Source organism: Chrysochloris asiatica, unplaced genomic scaffold (assembly GCF_000296735.1).
Source record: "Chrysochloris asiatica unplaced genomic scaffold, ChrAsi1.0 scaffold00075, whole genome shotgun sequence".
Classification (NCBI taxonomy): domain Eukaryota; kingdom Metazoa; phylum Chordata; class Mammalia; order Afrosoricida; family Chrysochloridae; genus Chrysochloris; species Chrysochloris asiatica.
This window is the reverse complement of record NW_006408593.1, coordinates 10062564-10079816: the sequence shown is the minus strand read 5'-3', so window position 1 is coordinate 10079816 and position 17253 is coordinate 10062564.

The window sequence follows — 17253 nt, the reverse complement described above, 5'->3', positions numbered from 1 at the left end:
TGGCAACAATTGTGAGGTTGGCCCAGTACTGGGCAGTGTTTCATTCTGTTGTGCACAGTAGGGTTGCTATGAGTTGGTACTGACTCGATAGCACCTAACAACAACAATTGATTAAACAAATATTCACTGAGCATTTCCTGTGATGAAGTCCAATTGATCACATTTTCCTTTCATGGTTATGTCTTATCTCAAAAACCTTTACCTACTATAAGGCAGTTTTCTTCTAGAAATTAAAGAAATCCTATAACTCCACAATAAAAAGACAAAAACCCAATGTATAAAATGGGCAAATGATTTGAACAGACATCTCACAAAAGAAGAGATGTGAATGGCCAATAAGCCATTAAAGATGCTCAATATCATTAGCTAAGAAAATACAAATAAAACACCATGAGATACCATTTACATAATTACTAGAAGGTTTAACTTTAAAAATCAAGCATACCAAGTGTTGGCAAAGATGTGCAGGAATTAGAACTCTCATACACGGTAGATGAACATATAAAATGGTACAACCATTTTGGAAAATAGTGTTGTACTTTACTAGAAAGTTAAACATACACCTCCATGACCCAGTCCATGGCACTCCTAGGTTTTTACCCAAGAGAAAAGAAAGCTTATGCTCACAAAGAGATGTGTTCAAGGATTCATAACACTTGGACTATATACTTATAATGGCCCAAACTGAAAACAACCAAGTACCCATCAAAGGGTAAAATGATAAATAAACTATTATATAAGCATAAAATGAAATCCTACTTAGCAATAAAAAGTAACTAACTACTGCTACACACAAAATCATGTGTGAATCTCAGAAACACTGGATGGTCTAGAATAGGCAAAACCAATCTATAGTGACAGAAAGCAAAGCAGTGGCTGCCCCCAGGGAGGGCACAGGGACTGACTAAGGGGGGCCCTGGTCTGATGGAAAAGTCCTAGGTCATGATGCGCTATGAATGAAGCAGCGTATATAAGACTAAAATTGGGTGACATATACACTTTAGATCTTTGTATGAAGAAGCTTCAAAACATCCTTGGAAAAATAGAATTGAAAGATAATGGAATTTTTTTTTTACAAACTTTTCAAAGTCCCCTCATAAAAATCTTATCTCAATAAAGCTTGTGGAGTCCTGGTGTGACACTGTAGATAAGCACTGGACTGCTAGCCACAAGGTTGGCTGTTTAAACCCACCAGCCACTCCTTGGGAACCCTATCCAAGGTTGCTATGATTTGGAACTGACTTGATAGCACTGAATAACAAAACAACAATAAAGTTTGGGGAAAAAGGAAAACGTTGCTGTATATGAAACTATTTTGACTGTTTTCAAGGGCTCTGTGGCACTGCAGGATTAGCATTAGACTACAAACTGCAAGGTCAGCAGTTCAAACCCAGGCACCACTCCTCAGGAAATGCTATCTAGGGTTGCTATGGATTGGAACTGCCTTGATCGCACTTAACAACAACATAGTTCTGCATTGTACCCAGACATGCTCAGGACAGGGAAACCAGAGGACGAGGAGAGATAGACTCATGGTTCATGTAACTGACAGATTCCATTCATTCATCATCCAACAAAGATCTGTTGTCCACCTACTAGGTGCTGCTCCAGGCAGTGAAGCAACAAAGATAAGGCAACAAGGTATCAAGAAGCTCACAGCAGCCAGTGCTTATGTGTGCGTGTGTGCACAGCACAGTGAGTGATTTACCTAGTCTTTACATAGTCTTTGTGGCCCCCGCCAAACTGGGTGGGACCTGCAGATGGGATGTATTTCCTCTTTTCCTAATTGTTGCTGTTAAGTACCATGGAGTCGGTTCCTAATGAGTATGGTTAAAAGAAGGTGGGGTAAAATGCTGATAGGATGATATGATTCAGTTAAGGGATTGGTAACAGGATTAGCTGTGATTATAAAAACTTGGAACTCCAATGTGGGGATTGCTCAATTTTGCCACCCTGTTGGCTACAAAAAATGAGCCAGAACATTTTACCCCAGTCCATGAATTGGACAAAGCTGAGTGTCTTCAAGCAGGAAGGTTTTTTGCAGAGTAAGCTGCTTCCAGACACTTATTTGGGGAAGCATGTAAAAGTTGCACGATGAATAAGGGAGACCATAGGAGAATTGATGTGTTTGAGTTATGGTGTTGGAGGAGAATATTAAAAGTGCCATGGGCTTCCAAAAGAACAAACAGATCCATGCTAGAAGAAGTGCAGCCAGAGTGCTCCTTAGAAGCCAGGGTGGCCAGACTTCATCTTTTATATTTTGGGCATATGATAAGGAGGCACCAGTCCCTGGAGAGGGACAACATGGTTGGGTTAGGGGGAGGATCAGTAAAAGAGAAGACCCCCCAACAAGATGGATTGGCACAGTGGCAGCAGCCATGGCTTAAGGGCAGCGACGATTGTGAAGATGATGCTGGGCAGTGTTTCATTCCATTGTGCAGGGTCATTATGAGTCAGTACTAACTCAACAGTACCTAACAACAACATTCACAGAGCCAGAGAGCTTGAGTGCCTTCAAGCTGAGGTTTATAGAAGAGTGGCCCACTTTTGCGCACTTACTGGCAGCCCCAGAAAAGCTTTGTAACATTGCCCAAGCAGGGCAGAGACCAGGCATGGCAGAGAAAAGGCTGTCCTGACCAAAACGCTGTATATTGAACATTTCTGATCCTGAATCGTAACCTGTTAACGTCTCCAGCATACCACGGGGTTGAGAGTCTGGTCTGTGAGTTCTGTGTGCCTATTGTAATGACTTATCAAACCCAGCAGAGGAATAGTGTTGTGGGAATGATGGTCGGTGTGCGAATTGGTAAGAAAGGTTGGGAAGTGGAAGCATGTCTGACCTCCACCTCATAGGACTTGGCTTTGGGCTGATTCCGTTTCCCCTCTGTGGAGTCAGAGGTGGTCAAATGCCACCTCCACAACATTTTTACAGTGTATGTATGACTTATCTGGAAATTATTCATCATATTTTCCAACAACTAATTAAAGGTGCTATAACATTAAAAACACACACATTCAACCACCGCTTGGGTCCCTCAGGTCCTTTGCAGCCCTAACATCTGGACCTGCATTGAAAAGGCCCCCAGGAGGAACCAGGTGAGGAAGGGAGGGGCCTCTCAGTGGAATCTGGGTGGAGGACCGCCTGCAGAGCTCAGTATGAAGACATCAGGTGAGAATTTTCAAGTCTTTACCAACAGTCAGTTATGTAGCTGCTGCAGAGCCTCCTGGGGGCAGGCCTGATCAAGAGCCCTCCAGCAAGGCTGCAGCCACACTATGACCCACCCACCACGGTTAGCTGCTCCTCCTGCCCTTCAGAGAACACTCAAGAGCATCATTTTTACTTACTGCGCATGTTCAGACAGTCCTTTCTCTGTCTTAAAACAACACAAAAAATTGTTTCAAGTGAAAATGTACACAAAAATTACGTTTCCATTGGACAATTTCTACACACATTGTACAGTGAGGTTAATTACACTTTCACCGTGTGCCAGCATTCTCTTTATTGGGTTCTGGTAATTCTGTTTCTAGGGCTCTAGTTTCCCTGCCCCCTTATCTACTCATCTGGGCTTTAGAATCATTGTTGACCACAACCATTTTCTTTTAAAGGGGCAGAAAGGGGAAACTGACCATCCATAGACAAAGAGTGGGCATTTTACAGGCAGGCTCAAAGACTTTGCCAAGTACGTCAAAGTTCTTGAGGCCCTTCCCCTGGTTCTCTCTACAGCCCCAGGAAGCTGGCAGGTGGCAGGAAGTTGACTTGGCCCTCTCAGTATTCTGATAGTGTAGTGGTTATAAATTGGGCTGCTAACCTGAAAGTCGGAAGTTCGAAACTACCAGCTGTTCCACGGGAGAAAGATGAGGCTTTCTGCTCCTATGAAGATTCGCAGCCTTGGAAACCCTGTGCAGGGTCGCCATGAGTCGGAACTGGACTCCACCATGGTACTTAACAACAACAACAACTATTGTGATTTTAAGCAGGGTTTTGTTGTCAGATGCAGAAGTTCAAAGCCAGTGTTCACAGGTGCCATCCATAGGGCCCAAGGCCCTTCGTGGGAGTGAGGCTCCATGACTTCCAATTTACAGAAGAGGAAACTGAGGCCAGAGTCATGCAATTAACAAGTGGCAGAGAATGGATTCCAGAGCTTCTGGTCCCAATAACAAGTCTCAAGATCCAATGCCATTTTCTCCTTAATAAACCTCAGTGTCACGAAGGAAACAGTGAGAGGATGCATTTAAACAGCAGCATCTATGAGTTTGCCTAAGTCCCTGGTATCTGTATGTACTGGGATGGATGGACGAATGGATAGATGGATGGATGGATGGATGGATGGATGGGCAGAGGGAAGTGTGAAATGCGAGGGATCAGGAAGTACACCCACCCTCAGAGACATCTGCACTGGGTCCATGAGTATTCCCTGACTCAATCTTCCCACCCTGCCATGCACCCCTACTGGGTTCTGGGTCCTAGACAATGCAGAGTTGTATAGGTGAGAACAAGTAAGGTTACCTAAACGTTTGGCTGCAGCAGATGTGTGTGTATGTGTGATGCGGAGGTGCAGGGAAATGTGCATGTGTGTGTGTGTGTGTGTGTGTGTGTGTGTGTGTGTGTGCATGCACAGGTGTAGAGCAGGGAAATCGTTGGGAAGGAAGGCATATGTGCAGGGAAGGATATGGGTGGGTAAGTAAGTGAGAGCAAGAATGAGTATGAGGGTGTGTGGAGGTGTGTGCTGGCATGTACGCAGGTGAATGTATGCTATGTATGGAGGTGTGCAGGCCTGTAGTGGATGTGTGAGGAAGTGTGTGGAGGTGTGTGCCAGCATGTACACAGGTGTATGGATAGGTATGTACGGAGGTGTGCAGGCCTGTAGTGGATGTGTGAGGAAGTGTGTGGAGGTGTGTGCCAGCATGTACACAGGTGTATGGATAGGTATGTACGGAGGTGTGCAGGCCTGTAGTGGGTGTGTGTAGATGTGTGAGTTGGTGTACACATAGGAATATGCATGGGAAGCCAAGGCAGTACATTTCAGTTTCTCCATGGGGTGACAACTTTCCACCACAGCCCTGATCCTGAAGGCTCCTGGCACAGGAAGGCTGCTGCCCCCATCACTGTGCCCAGGATCTGGTACCAGCTGGCCTTCCCATCACAGGTCCAGGAAAGGCCTTCTCTGAACGCAAACAGCAGTGTTGGCTTGAGCATGTGAGCACATCCAGGCTGAAGGGGTCCCTAGGCAGTCCTGAAATGTCTCGTCCCATCCTGCTCCACTGCAAGGAATGAGAAGCAGGGGGCAGAGGGTAAAAGCTGGTCCCATTGCCCGTGACTTCAGTACACAAGACACTGCCTAGCAGGAAATGCCCTCCAACAAGCCTCAAAAGCAAAGCAGAGGAGTGAGAAGGAAGAGGGAGAGGTGACGAAGAAACTGTGAACTTACAAGGAAACCAAGCAAAAGCAGGGCTCCTTCTCTGCTGGGAATTGCCACAAGGTCAGCTCCTGAAGCAGGTTCCCAGGCTAGACACAGACAGCCTGTGAGCAAAGGTCCACACGGGCTGCAACCTATCTTGGGCGGGGCTCAGCAAGACGTGGGGCCTGGACTGGGATTCCGACTGCACAGACAGGGCCCGATGACATCTGCCTCCCCCGCTCCCCCCTCCCCCGGAGAGGATGCCTAAGTTGGTGAGGGGGGCAGGACTGAGTCTGAAGTTCCCAGGAAGCCCTACGTCCTCCAGTCACTGGATGCTCTGGGCCTGGAACTTCAAATGTCAGCCCTGCCCTTATAACAACTGACTTCAACATTGAGGATCTGAGACCCACAGACCACCAGGCTTTGGCTGCCTGGTTCACCAGTATACTCCTGGGGCCCCACCAGCGTCAGCACCTAATTGTTATTAAGTGCAGTCGAGTCAGTTCCAACTCATAGTGACTCTGTATAGGGTTTCTGAGGAGCACCTGGTAGATTGAACTGCCGAAGCGTGGTTCACAGAAGAGGCTTGGATTGGCTGGCAGGTACTAGAAAGTTTCTCAGAGATCAACTGGGCCACCCTTCTCCCACTTTACAGGTGAGGAAACTGATCACAAATCTATTGCAATGGCTACCTTAAGATGGGGACCTCTACTATAAGGACTTGAACTGTGCTTCTCATATCAATATGAGGGCCAACTCACATCGATCGGTAGTGCCAGCATAGAGTCCTTTATTGCAGATTCTGGAGTCTAATAAATGTGCCCACAGTTGATTACTGATGTCTGCCATGAACAAGGGCAGGTGGAGTGACAGACAGCACATCTGCTTTATATCTGCTCTTCCTGGCCTCACGGAGCCAATGGAGACATTCTGCTCTTTCCATAAGAGGCTATTATTTGTCAACTTGGTCATATACAACAGAAGGTATATTTAGACTGACTAACTACAGAAATGGAACAAACCATCAAATATGCTTGCATGCAAATTCATGTTGAAGCTGAAGAAAATGAAAACAAGTCCACAAAAGCCAAAATATGACCTTGAGTATATCCCACCTGAATTTAGAGGCCACGTCAAAAACAGACACATTGACACATTGAATACTAAAGACCACAGAACAGATGAGCTGTGGGATGACATCACACATTTAAAAAAGCAAAAGGTCATTAAAAAGGAAAGAGCAACACAGATATCAGAAGAGATTCTAATATACATGTTCCCTAGAAAGCAGAGAAGTGAAAATAAATGGGAAAAAAGGGTAATGTAAAAGAGTTCAACAAAATATTTCAAAGGGTGGCTTGAGATGAAAAAGTAATCTAATAAAAAAGTACAAAGGCCTGGAGTTATAAAACCAAAAGGGAAGAACATGCTCAGCATTCCTCAAACTAAAAGAACTGAAGGTAAAAAAAAAAAAAAAACAAGCCTCAAGTTGCAATATTGAAGTATTCTGTGAGCAAAATATCAAATGATGCATGAAGCACCAAAAGAAAGATGGAAGGAATATGCTGAGTCACTGAACCAAAAGAAATGGTCGATGATAAAAACATTTTAGGAGGCTGCCTATATGATCAGGAGTCCTAGTATGGTGCTGTGGGCTACTGCATCAGACTGTAAAGTTGTTTGAACTGCAAGGTCATTGGTTCAAGCTCACCAGCTGCTCCTTAGAAACCCTATACAGGGTTGCTATCGGTCAGAATCAATGTGATAGCACTTAACAAAAGCCACATATCTGATCAAGAACTGATGGTGTCGAAGGAAAAAGTCCAAATTGCACTAAAGGCATTGGCTTCAGAAATTGACACAAGGCTTCAGAAGTAGACCAATAGATATGTTTCAATGAATGTATGCAGCGTTGGAGGTGCTCACTCATCTATGTCAAGAAATCTGGGAAACAGCAACCTGGCCAACTGACTGAAAGAGATCCGTGTAAGTGTCTGTTCCAAAGAAAGGTGATCCAATGGAATGTAGAACTTATACAACAATATCTATAATATCATAAGCAAAAAAAACAAAACAACTTATGTTTATGATCATTCAAAAATGGCTGCTGTAGTACATGAACCGGGCACTGCCAAAAAGTCAAGCTAGATTCTGAAGAGGTTGTGAAGCGAGGGATATCACTGCTGATGTTAGATAGATTTTGGCTGAAAGCAAAGCATACCAGAGAGATGTTTACCTGTGTATTATTGACTATGCAACTGCATTCAACTGTGTGGATCATAGAAAATGATGGATAACATTGTGAAGAATGGGGATTCCCGAACACTTCATCATTGTGTTTATGTAGAACCTGTCCATAGACAAAGAAGCAGTAATTCAAACAGAACAAGAAGACACTGTATGGTTTAAAATCAAGAAAAGTGTATGCCAGACTTGTATCCTTTCATCTTACGTATTCGATCTGTAATCTGAGCAAATAATCCTAGAAGCTGGACTATATGAAGAAGAACAGGGCATCAGGATTAGAGGAAGACTTATCAACAAACTGCAATATACAGATGGCGCAATTTTGCTTGCTAAAAGCAAAGAGAGCTTGAAGCATGCACTGATGAAGATCAAAGACTATGGCCTTCAATAGGGTTTGCACTTTAACATAATGAAAACAAAAATCCTTACAACTAGACCAATAAGCAACATCATGATACATGTAGAAAATCATTAAATTGTCAAGGATTTCATTTAATTTGGATCCACGATCAATGCCCAAGGAAGCAGCAGTCAGGAAATCAAATGACTTATTGTATTGAGCAAATCTGATGCAAGAGGTCTCTTTAAAGTGTTCAAAAGCAAAAATGTCACTTTGAGAACTAGGGTGCATCTGTTCCAAGCCATGGTATTTTCAATTTCTTCATATGCATATGAAAGCTAGACAGTGAATAAGGAAGACAAGATGGAAGAATATGCATTTACATTGTGATGCTGGTGAAGAACATTATCAGAAGAACAAGCAAATCTGTCTTGGGACAGGTACAACCAGAATGACCCTTAGAGGCCAGAATGGTGAAACTTCATGTCACATACTTTGGTCGTGTTGTCAGGAGGGACCAGTCCTTGAAGAAGCACATCATGCTTGGTAGAGGGTAAACAAAGAAGATCCTCAACAAGATGCATCAACACAGTGGCTGCAGCAGTAGGCTCCAACATAAAAACTGTGAAGATGGTGTGGGACAGGGCAGTGAGTGTTCCATTCTGTTGTATACAGGGTCACACTGTGCTCAAACCGACTTGATGTCACCTAGCAAGAGCAACAACAACAAGGTGTATTTTGAGTCATCTACAGAAACTGAGCAACCCTGGACTGTCTCTTTGCTTCTCCATACCCTCAATGATAGTTAAGGTTCTGCATCAACTTGGTTAGACAAAGACAGATTCTCAGGGATCTAGCAGTTAAGATGTAGTTATCACCCCCATGATGAGATCTGATGTGATCTCCTTTGATCAGATAATTACCCTGTGTTCTAAATCCTCACTTCTATGATGTTAATGAGGCTGAATGCAATCTACAAGATTTGGGTGTTCTTTGAGTTAATCTCTTTTGAAAAATAAAGGGACAGAGAAGTCAGCAGAGAGAGAGGGACTCTACCACCAAGAAAGAAGAGCTGGGAGTGGAATACATCCTTTGGGCCTGGGGCTGTGAAGCTCCTAGATTTCAGGGTAAGACTGATGTCAACATTCATGGAGCTCTCCAAGCCCACAAAAGATGAAAAGAAACAAGGAGCAGAATCCTGAATCCAAACTTCTAGCCTCCCAAACCATGAGAGAATAAACTTCTGTTTGTTCACACTATCCCCTTGTGGTATTTGTGTTACAGTAGCACTGGATAAGTGAGACACACTCCTTCCCCAGACAGTGATGGAAACAATCCAGCCTGATGGAGAGTTCTAGTCCCATCTCTCCCTACTTCCTCTCCCAGGTCCTCTGCTGTCTCCACACCAGAATAATCACTCCCCCCAGTAATCCCATCTGTCCACACTTCCATGTGTTTGCCTGTGCTGTTCCCTCGGCTTAGTTGCCCTTAGTGCTGAGAAAAAAAGTCTTTAAGGCACAAGGCCAGTAAGTGACACCCCATCTGCCAAGCCTTCCAGAGCCCTGCAGACAGAATCTCTTGTGACTCAATCCTCTGAGGTTTCAAAGCAACTGATTCCTTCCACAGAGCACTGCTGCTCTCCAGTCACCCGCACCACCAGACTGAGAGATTTAGGAAGAAGGCAGGATGTGCTGTTCACCTTGGCACCCCTAGTCCCTGAACCAGGGTTTGGAATACAGTGTCATTGTTGTTGATGTTGGCAGCTCCAATGAGTTGGCCCTTGACTCATGGCAACCCCCAGGTGTGGCAGGGCAGACTTGTTCCATAACTTTTCTTAATTGTCATCTTTTGTCCTAACCACCTAGAGAAACTGGACAACAGGGCAACTGGGAAAGCAGCCTGCCAGGCCTTTCTTCCAAAGAGTCACTAGGTGGGTTTGAACCACCAAACTTTAGGTTAACAACCAACTGTAAACTGTTTGTGCCACCCAAGATTCATGGGATACAGTAAGAGTTCAGTAAGTACACGGTACATTAAACCCATGTGTCTACCCAGATGCCTCTTGGAAACTGGCAAAAAGAGCTCAAAGAGTTGCAGAAAGAAAAGGGCCGTGGGAGGTAGGCATTGGGGAACCACAGTGTGATCTACCAACAGAAGGAGAGGAGAGAATGAATTCATTTCCTCCCTATAGTAATTTCCCTGTAAATATTCATAAACCATGCTATTTCTCTTAGGCTTCCCATTAAAGATAAATGTATAAACAAACCAGTCCTGCTTAGGGGCTTTGCATGTGGGCATTTGTGCCTCTCCTAACATACTGGAATGACTGTTGACTTAGCTCCCACGTTCCCAAAGTGTTCCAGAGGCATCTGGAAATGGGTGAGCTGATGCGGATTTGCCTTCAGGACCCAGGGAGCTGTGAGCCGAGCAGCCCAGAAGCCAGACGAGGGGGCCTCAATGACAAGGGTTTGTCTTGGCAAAGCCATCTCCCAACCCCCCTGCCGACCTTCCTGGCCGGTTCAGAGGTCACACACAGGCAGGTCTCTGTGTGCCACAGAGGAGCAAGACAAACGCTTCTTGGAAATGCTAGAAACGTGTGGTCTGGGAGGAGGCAGCATGGAAGGTCACAGACAGAGAGGCTATTGGAGGGCCAGCATCCCTCGGGCAGGGAGGTCCTTGTGTAGGCACTCTAGCAGGACAGAGAGGTCTTCTGTTCAAGGCCCTGGGCCTGTGACCCAATGTCTTTCCATAGGACCAGATCTAGGGAGCATCATCAGCTTGGAGACAAGGAAAGAGACGCCCTCTCCCTCAAGCTGGTTTCTACAACTGTCTGGAAGGGTGTCTCTGTGCCCCTCCCCAGACTGGCAATGCAAACTCCTGCTACACCAACAGGGAGCTCGGGCCCAAAGTTCAATTCTCTGAAAATGGTCAGAATATGAACCCAACCCAGGGCAAGTTCCGATTAGTGTGGACTAAACTAAGTGGTAGAATGATAGGCAAACCCAGATCTAGCATTTGCCCCGTGTCCAGCTCCCTTCCCTCCATCCTCACAGCACCCTTACAAGGCAGGTTTCTATGATGATGCCCATTTTATAGATGAGAAACTGAGGCCTAGAAATGTAGTCACACAGGGAGCAGGGGGTAGAGAAAGCTGTAGCATTTATTTGCACCTGTAAAGACTACAGCCTAGGAAACCCTGTGGAGGAGTTCTCTGTTCTACAGCTTCACTCAGACTCAGAATCAACTCCATGGAAACGGAAATGGGTGTCATCCCTTTAAATGTAATAAGGCACTAATGGGCAACCTACCTACATCATTGTTGTTGTTGTTGTTAGGTGCCATCGAGTGGGTACCAACTCATAGCGACCCTATGCATAACGGAATGAAACACTGGCTGATCCTGGGCCAACCTCACTCTTGTTGCCACACTTAAGCCCATTGATGCTGCCACTTTGTCAGGAGTCTTCCTCTCCTTCTCTGACCCTCCACCTTACCAAACATGATATCCTTCTCCAGCAACTGGTCCCTCCTGACAATATGTCCAAAGTATGAGAGACAAAGTTTGTACCTACATCATTAGGAAAGGTTATTATACCCAATTCACAGATGAAGAAATCAAGGCTCCTGAAGTTGAATGGTCTTCAAAGGGCTCCAGCTGGTAAGTGAGAGTCATGATTTAAATCTGGGCCAACTCACCACCACCTCTGCTGACTTCAAGTCTAGTTCCTGCACATGACTTGGGGCAAATCCTTTACTGGTAGGCCTCAGTTCCCACATCCATAACATGAACTTAATTCATTTCCTTCCTGAGCCAGGCCCCAGGGTAGCTAGGGAGATAGGATGGATGGCACAGACTACAAAGAGCCCGCTACAGAACACACCAGCCTACGCCACAGACTCTATGCCCAAGAACCAACACATTGCTGATTGACATTTACAGCAGTAGGCCTCGACGCCCCCCAGGATCCTCTGCCAGCAAAGAGATTCAATTATGGTCATTATGATGCACTTAGGAAAACCAGAGAGCCAGCTAATATATTTTAGAAAGGTTTGCAACAACAGAGGTTGGAGCAAAACGCGTTTTCTACTTAACCCTCAGTTAAACAGAAAATCCATTTAACCACAAGACAACACCGTGTCTTACCAGCCTTCAGTCAATCCCCACCCTTTTTCTTTATGTCTGTCACTTAGATTTATATTTATATCACGCTGAAGCTGCTTTCAAATGAAAAAAAAAGTTAATAAGTTAATTGATGGGGAGAAAGAGGTCGGAAAACCTTGGACCGACATCCTCAAACACCGGCTGTCTCTCACACAGTGATGAGAAGGCACTTTGTATTTCCAAAGATGTTGATGGGGGCTGTTAGAAGCAGTCCCATGCGCCCAGGAGGGGGTGACTGTCCACACTTCCCACAGCCCAGCCCAACTGTGGACAAGGAGCAAAACAAACACCTGCAATCATTGGAGACACCCAAAAAGGAGGCTGGAGGGGGCTGTACGACCTCCAAGTCACAGAGCAGTGGCATGGAGGAAAGAAGCGGAGCGGTTAGGGTTAGGGAGCGAGTTTCCTACCAAATGGCAAAGAAAACACGTGGCTTTCTCTCTTTATATCAAGTATATGCAAAAAACCCACGCCACTCATAGGGTTGCCATGTAAAATCCAGAATGCCCATTTCAATTCCAATTTGATATAAACAAATATTTCTCTAGTATAACACGCTCCCCACCCCCACCCCCAAGACAACAAACAGAAAAACAAACCCACTGTCAGTTAGTCAATTCTGACTCATAACCCTAATATACAGAAAGTCAGAACTGCTTCTTAGGAGTTCCCAGAATGCAAATCTTTACAGGAGCAGACAGCCTCATCTTTCTCCCACAGAGCTGTTGATGGGTTTAAACCACTGACCTTTCGGTTAGTAGCCCAACACTTCATCCACAATGCTTAACCAGGACACCCACTTAACCAAACAAGTCCACTGCCATTGAATTGATTCTAACTCATAACAACCCTTTATAGTTCCTGAGACTGCAAATCTTTATGGGAGCAGCTAGCCTCATCTTTCTCCCATCTTTAGTATGTTGTTGTTGTTATTGTTATGTGCCATGAGTTGGTCCCGACTCATAGTGACCCTGTACAGGGTTTCTGAGGCTGTAAATCTTTACGGGAGCAGAAAGCCTCATCTTTCTCCCACGGAACAGCTGGTAGTTTCTAACTGCTGACCTTAAGGTCTGCAGCCCAATTCGTAGCCACTGATAGTTTTTAACTGCTGACCTTGCGGTTCACAGCCCGATTCGTAACCACTACGCTACCAGAGCTCCTTCTTTAGTATGAGTCTGTCTTAAATATTGTCCTAGTGTTGTGCTGTGGGTTAATGCATTGGATGGCAAACTCGGTTTGAACTGCAAGGTCAGCGGTTCAAGCTCACCAGCCGCTCCTTGGAAACCCTATACAGGGTTTCTAAGTTGGAACCAACTCAACAGCACTTAACAATAGCAACAACAACAAATATTGTTGTTATTGGCTACAGTCAAGTTGGCACGTTGTACAAACAGAACAAAATGCTGCCAGTTCTGTGCCATCCCCCAGAGTTTTTATTGGTTGATTTTTTAAAGTCGATTGCCAATCTTTTCTTCTTAGTCTAGTTTAGTCTGGAAGCTCTGCTGAAACTATTCCATATCATAGCAACACACTAGCCTCCACTGACAGTCATGCATGAAATGCACTGTTTGGGAATTGTACCTGAGTCTCCTCCTACATGGAAGGTGAGAATCCTACCACTAAATCACCCATGTCCCCAGGTCTTAAATATGACATGGGGGCAAATATTGTATGAGTTATATATATACAGGTATACTAAAACATGGATGTGCTGAATAATTGTTCAATGTCTAATTGAAATTCCAACATAACTGGGCAGGCATACACACAACAGTGGGCAGTGGATGAAAGTTGCATGTTCAGTTGCAGTGACCTCTAGTCCAGTGATACCCAGGGCAGAATCCCACTGGGTCATTATGCAGCAGGAGGTGGGGGGGAGGGGAGACCAGAAAAGCAGGAAGTCCAACTGAACACACTTGCTGGTGGTCACACTGTCAGGCATGTGTCTGAGTGTGACCAAAGGCAGGAAACGCCTGGGCCTCTTGTTCCAACAGGGAAAAAGCTCTGTAATATTGTTTTATAGTCTTAACAATAACAGTGTGTACACACGTGTGCACACATACACACATAACCAATGTGTTCAACTGTTCTTGTCTTTTGAGAGTAATCTGCTTCTTTATTCAGATGGTAAATTCTGTGAGGTCAGGGATTGGGAAGTGTGTGTGTGTGTGTGTGTGTGTGTGTGTGTGTGTGTGTATGCAGAACAGAGAACAGAGCTCCCTAGAGCTTTCTTAATGACTGTGATCTTTTTGGAAGTACATCACCAGACCTTTCTTCCAAGGTGCCTCTGTGTAGATTCAAACTGCTAACCTTGTAGTTAGTTATTGTTGTTAAGTGCCGTCGAGTCGATTCTGACCCATAGCGACCCTGTATAGGGTTTCCAAGGAGCAGCTGATGAGCTTGAACCACTGACCTTGCAGTTCAAACGACTTTGCAGTCTGGCGCATTAGCCCACAGCGCCACACCGGTTAGTAGAGAAACTTAATCATTTGTGCTGCCTCAGGATCTGGGATTAGGACTTTTCACCTCTGTAGCCCAGTGCAAGGGAACTCTCAGTGGCTCTGAAGGATAAGTACTGGACTGCACACCACAGGGTCAGAGGTTCAAGCCCACTAGGCACTCTGCAGGATAAACATGACGCTTTCTGCTCCTGGAGAGATTTACATCATCAGAAACCCTATACTGGGTCGCTGTGAGTCAAAAGTGACTCAATGGCGCTTAGTAACAGTAACAGCCCAGCAGCAGATGCTGGGAGGAGGAAAAGTAGAAAGGAAAGGAGGGAGGCGGGGAGGAGGACCTGTTAGTACAAACACCAAGAGCTGGGAGGTCTCTGATGGACAGTGAGTTCTGGAGTAGACTTCGCTACTCACCAACACCAAGGGCCCAGCTCTCAGCTGCCATGTCTCCTGGGTGGGGGAATCGATGTGGCCTGGGTGCTACTTGGACAGCAGGCAGCACAAAGTTTGGTTTCTGACCTGCCCAGAACCCACCCCACCAGCCATTTCCCACTCTGCTTTGGCTGAAAGTCACTGTCTAGCATGGGGACACACCGCAGGTTCCTAGGTCAGAAGCAAGCCTAGGGCACTCCCCTGAGAGACAGAAAGCAGTATACTTTACCCTGATGCCATTGCCCCATGTCCCTCTCCCAGGGGACTTGCCTGCCTCTTGGTTTAAATTCAGTTTAAACAGATGTTGTGTTCCAAAGCAGCCCGGCTTGCCGATCTTTGAAGTCTGGGAGACAATCTCAGCTCTGAAGCGACATTTCCTCCCAAAAAGGCTCTCCAGGGAGTCTCGGCAGAGAGAAAAAACAAAACCCCTGGATCCTTATCTCCTGGTATTTATGAGATTTTTAATTAGACTGGCTGCCTGCACAGACTGGCTGGGCTGAAAGGGTAAAGCTTGGAGAGGGAAGGAGGGAAGGAGGGAGGGCAGGGGTCATGCTGAGCAGGGCAAGCGGTCTCCCCATAAGGGGCATGCCTCACCATCCAACAGGGCAAACCGGCGCCAAGGATGAGGCTCTCAGTGATAGTGGACACTGATGGGCAGGGGGGCATGGAGTCCTGCCAGCTTTCAGGAGCTGGAACCCAATATCCACTGCCTTCTGTTCTCCAGGACTCCAGGCTCTGCCCCCAATGCCCCACTTAGATGGCCTTCTAGAAGGCCTTTCTCAATCTAATCCACCAGGGAACCACTGGGTCATTCAGCAAGACTCAGCCACAGGGTCTCCTCCTTGGGGTCTTCTGATCAAGTTCCCACCACCCACAGCCCTTAGCAACAACCCTCTTGGAAATATCTTGCTATGAAGCCACCAAATACAGGGCAATAGAAGGCATCTGTCCAGGGTACAGGCAATAAAGGGAAATTAGAAGAAACAAACCTGAAACCTATTTCTTATTATTGTTGTTAAGTGCCGTCGAGTCAGTTCTGACTCATAGCGACCCAGTATAGGGTTTCCGAGGAGGGGCTGGTGAGCTTGAACCACCGACCACGCAGTTCAAACCGACCTTGCATTCCAGTGCATTAACCCTCAGTGCCACACCAGGACTCCTAAAACCTACTCAAAGTGGACAATTCTAAACAAGATCAGAGATACAACTCTGCACTGAAGGAAATCTTTTCTTCTCAGTTTAAATTTGACACAATTGCTTCGGTCACCGGTGATATTTAACAATATAGAGGCAAACTTCAAACAAGCACATTTTGTTTATTTGAACTTTAGTGAAAATTGTGTTTACGTGGAATTAACACTGAGAATGACCAGTTACATGGTCAGACCAGACAGATATGTGTAGTCTGCTCTACACCTTCATTTCAACAAAAAGGAATCAGGACCATGCTACTTCTCTTTTGGAGGCAGTTTGTCTCTCCTACCCCTATAGTCTGTTTGTTATACTGTCGTGGTTTTCGTATTGTTGTAATTCTGCGAGCTATGGTACAGTGTTTTAAATACCAGCTGGGTACATCCATGGTGGACAGGTTTCAGAGGAGCTTCCAGACTATGGCAGACTAAGAAGGAGAGGCTGACTACTTCTTAATGTTTGTTGTTGTTGTTGTTGTTGTTATGTGCTGTGGAGTCGGTTCCAACTCATAGCGACCTTGTACAGGGTTTCTGAGGCTGTGAATCTTTACAGGAGCAGAAATCCTCATCTTTCTCCTGCGGAACAGCCAGTAGTTTTGAACTGCTGACCTTGAGATTTGCAGGCCAATTCGTAACCACTATGCTACCAGAGCTCCTTCCCTCTGAATGTTTAGCCACTGAAAATCTCATGAATAGCACATTGTCAGCTATAGTGCCAGAAAATGAAAATATTATGAAAGCACCAGAATATTGTCAGATATAGTGCTGGAAGATGAATCCCTCAGGTTGGAAGGTATTCAAAATACAACAGGAGAGGAGTTTCCACCTCAAAGTAGAGTTGACCGGAATGATGTGAATGGAGTAACGCTTTCAAGATCTTGATGGGGCACAACTCAAAATAAAAAACAGCTGCAAACATCTGGTTATATTAATAACCAGAACATGGAATGTACAAATTATGGATCTAGGAAAATTGGAAACTGTCAAAAACAAAATGGAACACATAAAGATTGATATTCTAGACATT